The following is a 12,266-nucleotide window of genomic DNA, read 5'->3' as shown; positions in this document are numbered from 1 at the left end:
AGGCTAATGTATGTGGTCACCACCAGGTCACATGCTTTTTGTAATTAGTGAAATGTCAATTCCTGTTGTAATTCTAGGTTAACTTTGCGAAGTGTAACCGTGTTGAGTAAATGCCTCATAAAATATTAAGTGAATGTTTATGTCGTCTTTAAATTCCATGGTTGTGATTTTGTGGTCTATATGCCCGTGTTTGTCGCTTAAAATGTTAAATCTAACAAAATAAAAGAAATAGGTTTCGTCCATATATCGCGATCATTTTGTCCTTCTTGCAGGTAAAATTGACATTTACTTGTTTGGTCTCTAATACTCTTGTTACGTCTATAACCGACATTTAAGCGACAGTTTGCGGGTATGCTGAGGGACTTTTGCCTTTTTAATTCGGTCTCTCATTTCCCAAAATCATCGAAATGACTCCGTCTAAATGTTTATGCCACTTTCCAGAGTATCAACGAGGGAATGAAATGCATCTAATTTATCATTAAAACGCATGTGTCCAGAATATCAAAGCTCCCCGTGACCACAAAGATTCTGAACCCTGTCCGCATGCGCTTCACCTTTTTCTAGCTGTTAAAACACACACAAAAAAGAGAAATATTTCCCGGTAATTTGTCATGTTTATTGTTCTTCATTTAACTCTTATATCTCTAAGAAGTCTATTTGTAACGATTATCATGTGTTTTCCTTGTCATCAGACAATAGATCTGTACAGCAATTTGTCCATTTCTTAAAGAGGCATTATGTTGAATGTGGCCAGCTGTAATGCAATAACCTCACTAGTTTTCACAAAAGACCGGTGGAATCTAATATCTCCTTGCAAGATCTTATCATTCAAAATGTTAAATGGGGTGACCACGCATAAGAAAATAAATGAAAGAAAAGAGGATAATGCAGACAAAATTCTGTAAATCATAAAAATGTCTAATACATTAAAAAAATGTACACGTGAACCTTAGGGCGGAAATATATATTGTCACAATCTCGATTTTACACATTTTCGGCAATATGTAGGACATATTTTAATGACGAGACGCGGATAGGCATAACAGTAAAAATATTATATACATTTATAAGAACATTATACAATAATAATAATAATAATAATAATAATAATAATAATAATAATAATAATAATAATAATAAATATAGATTTATATAATAAAAACATAAATAACATAAATAACAACAACAATAATAATAATAATAATAATAATAATAATAATAATAATAATAATAATAATAATTTCAGTTAGGGGGCCGATGCACGCACCTGTATAAAGTGCACACTGTATAAGGTGACATATTGAGTGCATTAGTGGTGAAACGAAACTGAGAACAGTGATGGAGTTTTCACTTGCTCTTGTGTCAATGGGCTTTAATGAGGACAAAGCGATGATCGTGAAGCAGTGATTGCTGTCCTCGGTGCTTGACGTCTTAATTAGGCCGCATCTGCCTGGAAGTTCGCTTTCACCCCGCAACAATAAACAATCAGTTCTTACCTGAATCTCAAGTGGCGTTAAGAAACAAAGCATCAGAACAGAACTGCAAGCGGATCATCGGGCCTGCTAATACGAGTGTTACATGTGGCAAGCTTGTCGTCTAGTACATTTAGGCGAGTAAATGAAGCGATAAATGTGTTTTATAATGTTTGTTTTTTCAATTCAAAGTCGCAGCCAACTTCATGGTTCATTTTTTTTTTCCTGTTTATCCTAAGGCACAATGAAAGACTGGATCTCTGTACACTCAGCTGTATATAAACTCGATACTATTGTGTTTACCAAAGGAAGCTTACCGTGCAATTTGTGTTTGAGAATATTGATGCCTGAAGCTGTGTTGCACTTTTTAGTTTTTCAGGTTATAATTCAGACTATTTTGAAATCGATAACAGCTACTATGAATATTTTTCCCCTCTGTTGCTTGAGAGCGGCGCGGTGATGTAACATTTACCTCTTTACATATATATATATATATATATATATATATATATATATATATATATATATATATATATATATATATATATATATATATATTATTACACTCTGTTGTTTATAATGAGAAATACCATGTATAGGTCTACTAAATATTTTTAGTTCATGTAGTAAGATCTACCTCACATGGACAAGGCGAACATTAATATTCAGCATTTATCATTATACACTAGATGGAGCATGGACCTTTAAATGTAAACATTTTAAACATTAAGCAATTAGTTTGCATTTGTGTAAACGACTTTGCTGTAGATGAAAAAAATATCCAACGATTTTTTAAACGAATCTGTTCTATACGATCACATTTGCATGGCCATGTGAGGGTTCCAAATAAATCACATGTGCACTTCCTTAGCCGATACCTTTACTGGCACACATATCTATTGTAGCTTGTTACACTGAGAGCTTATTTGCAGGTTGCCTTCGTATGAAATCTAAACGTTAACAGTCTCTATCATTGAGTGACGGATTACCAAAACGGCTTTTTTTTAGGAAACAAAGCGTAATGTAAATTGATCATATCCACAGCAGCCATTTATCAAAACCGTTTATAAGCGCTGAGAACTTTTGTAAGCAACGCAAATCCTGTCTAAATGGTAAATGGACGTTTCCTCCTTCAGTGTAATACGACCTGAGCAGAGTGAGGGCGCTAGAATGACACGCAGTGCTGCAGGCATCCACCTCCTTACACCAATACCTAGCCTACAATGCGTCTCACAAAGTTTCACCCCCATGGCATGTAAATAAATCTGCACGCTGTACGGTTAAAAAACAAACAAACAATAATGGATACGGATTATGCATAATGGAACTTGCTTTTTAGCGATATGGAGCTATTTAACAGAGGTGTGAATGAAGATCCAAGGCTACTAGGACATCTTTAATATGGTTAATACATTTATAATATAATATAATATAATATAATATAATATAATATAATATATAATATATATATTTTGATTTATCTAAATTCAAACAACGAGTATTATTATTATTATTATTATTATTATTATTATTATTATTATTATTATTATTATTATTATTATTATTGTGCTGTTGTTTTTCTTCCTCTTCTTCGTTTTCTTCTTCATTATATATATTGTGTATTCTACGGCCAGAAGGCACATCATGACAACAATAAGACTAGGATTCAGGATAATTCAGTGATCTTAAATCAGAGCTGATTTTCATAAATAATTTTAGGTTTCCTTAGATCGCCAGTGTGGACATGACCTTTAATGCCGTAAGACGCGACCTTCGCAGCACACGCAATATTAAGGTAGAAGCGCGTTAGTCATTTTTGTCATTAAAGCAACAGGGCACTAGATCTCGTCTGCTCCTTGTTTGCATCAACTTTTTTAATGAACGATTTTAGAAAACACCCTACAGAACATAACTAATAATTTTAATGAGTTGCTGCATTGACCTGTCGGGTGAAAAAAACAATTTGTACCTAGACGAATTTGGATAGTTTAAGTACAAAGTGGTGTCATTTCAATCCGCTTCTGCCTCTGAGTCCAGAAATCAGACATACTCAAGTCCATTGGGTTAGATAATTACCCTATAAATAAACAAATAATTTATTTGTATACAGGCCGACATGATAAAAGTCTTTTTTCTTTGAAGTTATTTGTTTATTTTTTTATTAGAATTTTATTGAACGCATTATTATTATTATTATTATTATTATTATTATTATTATTATTATTATTATTAGTTGTTGTTGTTGTTGTTGTTGTTGTTGTTGTTGTAGTATTTGGCCAATTGAAAGTAAGAGAATTTTATGCATGAAATAAGAACAGCAAAAACTACAAAATATTATTTCAGAGAGGAGAATATTTTATTGTGATTATTGCAACCCTTTTTTTTTTTAAAGTACACAAACTTTACAAATTGTTCCTTACACTGCAGGTAGAGTGCTAAGTGTACGCAACACTGTAGCTACGGTAACGTGGTTCATGCTGGTGCATATGTGTATATTTCTAAAGAAAATATTGATTTGTGTGCTTTTGTGCTAGACATAGCTGGGCTAGAAGACGTAACTGGTGCAGAGGCGTCACTCTGGAGAGTGACCGTTTGGCCCTTTGACCTGCGCGCGCCTCCTCCTTGCGCTCTTGTGCACGCTCTGTCTCACTGTGGCGCGTGCACGCGCATTCGCTCGCGGTCAGCTAGGGCTTCGGTCACGCTCGCGCTGTTTGATCTCATCCATTTGATGCATGCAAGAGTCGTTTTATGTCTAAGTTAATAAAATATACAGTGGCTTTACTATCAAAATCGATTAGCTCGAAATACGCAAATTCAAAGCATGTTAGACCAGTGTAGCGTCATGCTGGTGCGTTAACTATGTTTGTGCATCCAAGCCATGACTAATTCTGTTGTTCTGCTTTAAATATGTGTATTAAAACTCTGAGATTGCTTAAGCATTACGCCACACTAAACTCGAATTCAAGCTGTAATTCCACTGTACATAGCTGTAGAATAAAAAACCCATTCCGACTTATGTGATTTTTTTTAGTATTGCCTACGAGAGAAACTTTGGACCAATTTTAGATCAATAGACGCCATTCTCCATATCACTATAGACTGTGTGTTGCATCAGTGTACAAGAAGTCTAAAAGGATCTGATTGGTAACTGCGAAAGAATTCGTTATGTTATACTACATCTTAAATGCGTTGATTGCATTTTTAGAGATGTGTTGCTTTTTGACTTGTAAATGTATTGAACATGTTGATCAACTAAACACATGATTAAATAGTAATAATAATAATAATAATAATACATATGTATAATGCATATACAGTAATATATATATAGTTATTATTATTATTATTATTATTATTATTATTATTATTATTATTATTATTATTATTACCAGTATCTCCGGTTGCTCGCAGGGAATCGCGGTTGTGCTCTGATTATGTTGCGCTCCGGTGACTCTGGGAGACACCAACAGGCCGCTGCGCCGGGGATGAATTCCCTCTAGCCATTCTCAAACGACAGCAAACTATTACAACCAGCACTTATTAGCACTTATTAATAGTGCGCTGACATACATCCAGAGCAAACCTTTTTTTTAAAGCTCCTTTTGTTTTTCTCTTTCATAAAGCAAGCTCAAGCTTTTAACCAGGGATCCTGTATAACAATAAGCGATTTTCGGCTGCTAACTAAATATTATACCATAATTAAGCAATACTGTACCTGTTTTTGTTATATTAATCCAGCGTTGTTTAAAGAAATGACCTACACATCTATAAACAAATTAGTTTCCTTTTCATTTTTGATATTTTATTCCACGTGATATTGACTATATACACGTAATACCCTTGGTGATTTCAGATATTCATAATGCTAACTCCACTTTAAGACTGTAAGACTTAAAATGTATTTCCCTACATGACTTTTATTATAAACTGTTATTAGAGTTTAAACTCTGCTACTGTCAGTAGATTATTATTATTATTATTATTATTATTATTATTATTATTATTATTATTATTATTATTATCTGTTTAATTCTGTACACATTGAAGTTAGATTGAATACATTTCGTGTCCTATATTTTGACGGTTATAAATAACGAGGTTATTAACAATACAGATATTTTATAAACATATTAAACAAATTAAATAAGTTTGTAAAATAACCTCTTTTTTAATCTCTTGTGTGTGTGTGTGTGTGTGTGTGTGTGTGTGTGTGTGTGTGTGTGTGTGTGCGTGTCTGTGTGTCTTATACTCGTGAAATATATTTTCAATGACATTGCAAATATTTTTAGATGCTAGATGTATTATTATTATTATTGTTGTGATTATTATTATTATTATTATTATTATTATTATTATTATTATTATTATTATTATTATTATTATCCATTTGTCCTCTCATGTGTCCATATGTCTCACTAATCTGCGCTTATTCTGGTATTATTTTTTTTTCTTTGACCAATTTCTTCTAAATCAGATTTCATACCATAATGTGGTCAAGACATTGCAGTCTGTGCCTACTGGATTAACTAACACACAAACTGGGTGAATAGTTTCGCCTGGTAGATGTGCATGTACAAGAGAATTGTCCTACATCCAAACGCCTGAATATCCCTTTCTCTACACTACCGAGCCATACATAGAGCAGATATAAAGACAAACCTACACCACAAACATACAAGGTCAATCATGCTTTGTGAGCTGATTAATATTACATAAACGCCACTTTATTTACCATGAACCTCAAGTGAAGAAAAGAAAATTAGTTAAAAGTTTGAGCTACTTCCACCTGCTTTTAACCCCCCTCTCCAGTAGAAGAATTGGAGATTTTTTTCCTCGTTCCGTACTTTTGGGGTGAGGCAGGTTGTGTGTGAGTGCAGCAGAGGCGACAGTCTGTCTACAGGCCGTAAGCTGATCTGCGCCGAGCTGCAGGGAAACCGGGCAAGATTCCTGGCTCGCGAGCAGCGATATTGATCTACCTCAGGCACCTAAACAAAGCCTCACCTGTTCCCCTTGTCCATACTTTATTTTATGCCGTCTAATGCTTGTTTTGTTTGACATTTCTTTTATTTCCACGGATCCGAGCTTTGATACACGTTTGGGAAGTAGCACATAAACACGGTGTTTTTGTACCTGGAACGCGCGGATCTCCCGAACTGCCTCGCGGCATAAGAGACCACCCTCCTCTCTCGGAATAATCACCCTGCTACGATTAAAGAAACCGGAAAACAAAAAAAAAAGTTTTCCCTGCTTCGCCGGCGGGGCCGTGTCCAATAACATTCAACGTGAGATAAAGCTAATTACTTCCATTATGGTGCGCCGGTTTGCGTTTCATAAAAGCGGGCCGCTAAAAGCTCCTTTATTATTTATCGGGCCTCTCCTCGAGCTGCTTGTTAAACATATCAAGATTAGCGGCGGATCTTGTAGGGTCCGTTTGCGGAGATTTTCGCTCATACAGCGCCGCTTTATCAGTGCGTTCCGCACACGGCGCTGCTGACACACCGCCAGCAGCATGAGGAGAGGCATGTGCCTACTGCCCAAGAGCCTAATCACATATTCCTTTGTAAATAATGCATTGTCAGAAGCGAATATTAGCCATTTGTTCACGGCATAATATTTGCAATACTCTTGGAACCTAAAAAGATTTTTTATATTTCGATTAATACAACAATGCAACAGTTTTTATCCTTCAGCTTCATCATGTAGATGCACCTTTAGCCTGGAGTGATGACCTGTCATTTAGATATCGGCAATAAAAGAAAAGCCAAAAAAAAATCATCATATATATATATATATATATATATATATATATATATATATATATATATATATATATATATATATGAATTTACTTGGTAAACTTAGTGTCTAGACCCATAAAGGTCTATCGCATTTCACCGAAATCCTCTTTTACATTTTGGTCCTTCAAAACGAAACTCGTGAATTATTAAATGTATTATCATTTATGTCTAATGAAACCGTCTCATAAAATTCGTACCAATTCAGCCAACGAAAGAGTGAGTCAATTAGAATCGCCAGACCTGCCCCAAATCTTGACCATCGTATTTTTTTTTATATGAAATTAATCGTGAGCGTGGAAGCAAATATTAAAATGCGATACCATATTGAGGAAATATACTCTAGCTCTACTATTCTACTTGCTGATCACTATTCTACTTGCTATTCTATTCTATACTATTCTACTTGCTAAATTCCCCTCTAGCTATATATAATTATAGGAAATTTAGTCGAATACAAACAGAGGTAACATAGTGGGGGTTTTTTGGACATCAGCTGTATAAATGAAAGGTAAAAGAGTCTATTCAGCAGCTGATGGGCAAATGTGCTACACTGCGGAACAAACACTTCTGAAGCTCACCATTACACCTGTGAAGCAGCCTTCTGAAAAAGAAAAAAAAAAAGACAGCATTCAGTAAATGGTGATGTCAGTGCAAAGATAGCAGATAGGGGTTTGGACTATTTCAAAGAAGAATCTCATCAGTGCATCAGCAAGTGAGGAAGGGGTGCTTTCCAGACTGACACAAACAGGTGCCTTAACCAGTCTCTGGCTATTCCACAAACAAGTCCAGGATCTCAGTTCCACCCACAAAGTCCCTCAGCACTAGACAATGTGTTAAAATGCCTGCCTGTCTGCCTGGAGCTGATACAGGTCCAGGCACCTGGATTGGATGCAAGGTTACCTAAACACCAATAGTACTTGAGTTGGAAAGCAAGCACAATTTAAGCTATGAAAAACAGTATATGAGAATAAACCAAGACATGAATATGAGAACTAAATCTGGAACATCATAATATATACATTCAGAGGCAGAATGCAGAATTCTAAAGAGATTTACATATATATAGGATAGGTGTCTACCTTGTTGCTAAAAGGGCTACCAAGAACAAACCAGAGGCCAGTGGGCCTCATTCCCCCTGTGGGGCAGCAAAGAGAATGAATGGGCAATGAGATGGTTCCAGTGTAAAAAACAACCGTTGTGTACCTGAGCAAAGCACTTAACCCTAAGTTGAGTGCTGCATCATGTTACCCTGCTCCCCTTAACCCCTCCTCCATCCAGGTCACACTAGCAAAAGAGGAACTGTTCTTTGGTAGTTTTCCCAGGTTAGAGAAGGTATTAGGGGTAAATGGGAAGGCTGTGTGGTGAGAAACTGCGGTTGTATTTGTTCAGCTTGTAAGGCACCCTTAAAGTTCTTAAGAAACAAAGATGTCGGACATTAAAAGGGTTGGACGCTTTAAGTCGAGTCCAAACTGAGGTGTATGTCTCTCCATATATTGACCCTCAATCACTGATACTTTCATAGTTAATGTTATTAATGTCAAAATGTCCTGAACTAGGTTTTTATATGAGCGACTATGTTTCAAAAGAAGAAAATACGAATCAAGACTATCAACAGTGAAACAGGCTTATGCACATTTCTGCAAAAAACAAAATTGTGTACACACATGCAACAAAAAAAGTATGTATAGATGTATAAGTATTTCTGATTATTCTGAGAAGTCTGGGATTTTCAGGTTATGTGGATGAGAGGGTGTCTTCATTGCCTCCTTCCTGCCCTGTCCTTTCCTTTATGTCCTTCTAATCTTCTGTGCATAAGCCTATGTGGTGCTGAATAGTTTTCACCATTCATTATTGTGAGACACACTTCAAGGAGAAAAAGAGAGAATAAGTGAGAGAAAAAAGACTGTGGGAGAAAATATTAAGACTTAAAAGTGAAATAAAATTACAATTGTTTTATTTTATGAACAGTAAAAAAAAACAACCATTAAATTGTCTATTGTTTTGAGGGAACCCTAAAACTGACTTTCTTTTATTTTGACTGATTTAATACCCTTTTTTTTACTTTAAACTGTAAGCTAACTAGTTTTACATCTCCCATTTGAAGAGACAGTGACAGAAGAAACATCTCTTCTAGTCACATTGGGAGACATAGCCCATGGAATAGAATTGAAGGGACTGCTACTCATTTGTTGTCACTGTCTACACTAAAAAAAAATTAAAACACACACATTGTTGGAAGTATAACATGTTCTGTTTGCCCACTGCTGTGGTGAAGAAGGAAGCTGTTTACACTAATTATAAATAATGTACTAATTGCATAAATTCCTTGCAATTATTCTAAATGTACTATTGCATCAAGTACACCAAAATGTATGGGGCAGTCAAATGATTAGGATAGTGACCAATGTTAAAAATTGAGTTCAATCATGGGACTTCCAGAAAGCCACTGTGAGGCCTATATACTCCAGTATGTTCTTGTATAACAGCATCAGGCAAAACACTGATGTATATTTGTTTTTATGTACTCTTTAATTTAAATGAATTTTTTTTTGCACACACAAATACACACCAATCTATCTAATCACTCTATCTATCTATCTATCTATCTATCTATCTATCTATCTATCTATCTATCTATCTATCTATCTATCTATCTACAGTATCTATCTGATAAGCCATGGATAAGAACATCACCAATTTTATCCGTACAGACAGACGACCTATAGTAAGCTCTCTAAGTTCTCACATGGAACTGAATACCAGTCAAAAACGGATATGACAGTGTAAATAATATCCTTTATTTGATTTCATTTGTTTTGTTCTGGTTGTTTTCACATCCATAAGTAGTAGTTCAGAACTGTAATTAGTTATATTTTGATCCTTTTGAATGCATCTCTTTGTTTTAATTTGTTAAACATTCTTTACATGTTTTTCACACAACATCCCTCTACATTTTAGACTACACAAATAAACAGATTTTTGTTTCAAATATTTTTCAATATTGTCTTCTATTCTCTTCTACAATTTACTTTTAAATCAGTTAACATATTATTTACAGAAATACTGCCAAATATAATAGTCTATTGATACTGCCAGATGTCTCAGCGGTCTTAAAATTGGACTAGTAAATGAAATGGTAAAATTATTAGTAATGTCCTAAATATATATTTTTCTTTCCTTGCAATATTATGAACTAGCGTAGCGTCTGTTAGAGTCTGTGTAATCGTGTAGTAATATCGTCAGACTTCCTTTTTGGTGCCAATAGAAGGGAGGGTGAAAGAAAGAAGAAAGAAATGTACGGAGAGAGAACGAGAGAGAGAGAGAGAGAGAGAGAGAGAGAGAGAGAGAGAGAGAGCGTGTATTGTCTTGGTGGTGCGTGGTTGCCAGCGCGCGCTGTTGAATCCACCCCGGAACGCGCTCCTCACTCATGCTGCGAATGTTTACAGTTGTAATCAAGGTCCATGTAACTTGTTTGTGAAATGTTTTGCCTTTATGGTTTCGAGGTGCTATACAATTTGCAAATAGTGGGGCATGAAGTCACAGTTTGATTAAATTGCTGTCAGTACGAGAAAAGGAGAAAAAAGAAAACAAAAGCAATATACCAAGAAAACATTGTTGTTTTGCATGTTTTTCTGTGAGTACTAATTTTCACCTTAGATAACTATTTTATTTCTAAATTGTATATAATGTTGTGACCTTTTACCTTTTCACTAGATATATGTAGGCTACTGTTTTATTTATTTATTTTTATTATTATTTATTTATTGTTTATTTATTTATTTATTTATTTTTTACAAATATACTGTATATTCCTGCTGTTTCTGTTTAGGATCTTGTTACAGAAACGATTATTTCCTAACACCGGTTTAGTATTTATTTAAGAACAGTACAATCTACGAGTGACTATTAAGGCTCCTGGGTTTTTCTCAATGTTTCCCAACAGTTCTTTCAGTTTGCTGACAAGTGAGACTGATGCCTAAATAGTATCTTGTGTGTGTCAGTTTGTGTGTGTTGCAGTGCGTACGCTCAAGGGAGCACTGCACTGAACCTGCTATAGACACACACACAAACACAAACACACACACACACACACACACACACACACACACACACACACACACACACACACACACACACACACACGTAGCAGAGGGCTCAAAGGATCAATGTTACAGCAGGTACCATAATGAGAAACGATTTCACATGTGTATATGCACTGAGGAAACAAATATGATGTGTGTCTGTCTTTGCCCACTGTGTGAATTTGCCCTTGTGACATGAAAGGACTAGATTTTACACACCCAAAGTCTCAGGGTCCCAGTAGACATATCTCCAGAGATGTCCGCTTCAAGGTGTCTTTTAGTGTCTACAGTGAACAAAGTAAACACCAAATGTCTCGTGAAAACACAAAGGGATATGAACAGGCTTTCAATGAGATAATGAGAGGTTAGTTGCCTTCTTGGTAAACACCATATGCCACAGAAGATACTAAAGAAAAAATATACTTTAATGTTTTAACATTAAATTTAAAAGCTAATAATTTACATTATTAAACATCATGATGTTTATTTCTTTTAAAAGAACAACTGATTTGGAGAAACATGCTGCTCATAAATCTCATTTATTCTGAAATAATCTTATAATGGAGATGTCTAGGAACGTATGGGTCGCCACTGGAAATTCTGTCTATCAATGGAGATATATATCAGTGCTCATCAGTGAAGGTTCCACAGGGTCATTCATCTTCAGGACCCTGAACCCCTTTCCTTACGCTACACACCTGAAACAGTAGTAAATCATAAAACATGAAAAAATGCCTCTCTCTTTTTCTCTCTTCAGTGATTGAGCTGCAATGGATAAATCTTCGCAAACAAAAGGATGCGGCTGCCGTCTCGCCTTCCCCAGCTGGGCGGAACACGCAGGCCATCGCCGCCAATTTCACAGCCCAATTATCTACTTGCATTCAGGGGAGTTGACTAAACAAACAGCGGCCCTG

The sequence above is a fragment of the Tachysurus vachellii genome, chromosome 10 (assembly GCF_030014155.1).
Source record: "Tachysurus vachellii isolate PV-2020 chromosome 10, HZAU_Pvac_v1, whole genome shotgun sequence".
In the NCBI taxonomy this organism is placed as follows: Eukaryota; Metazoa; Chordata; class Actinopteri; order Siluriformes; family Bagridae; genus Tachysurus; species Tachysurus vachellii.
The sequence above is the reverse complement of the archived record's forward strand: the minus strand, read 5'-3'. Positions refer to the sequence as shown.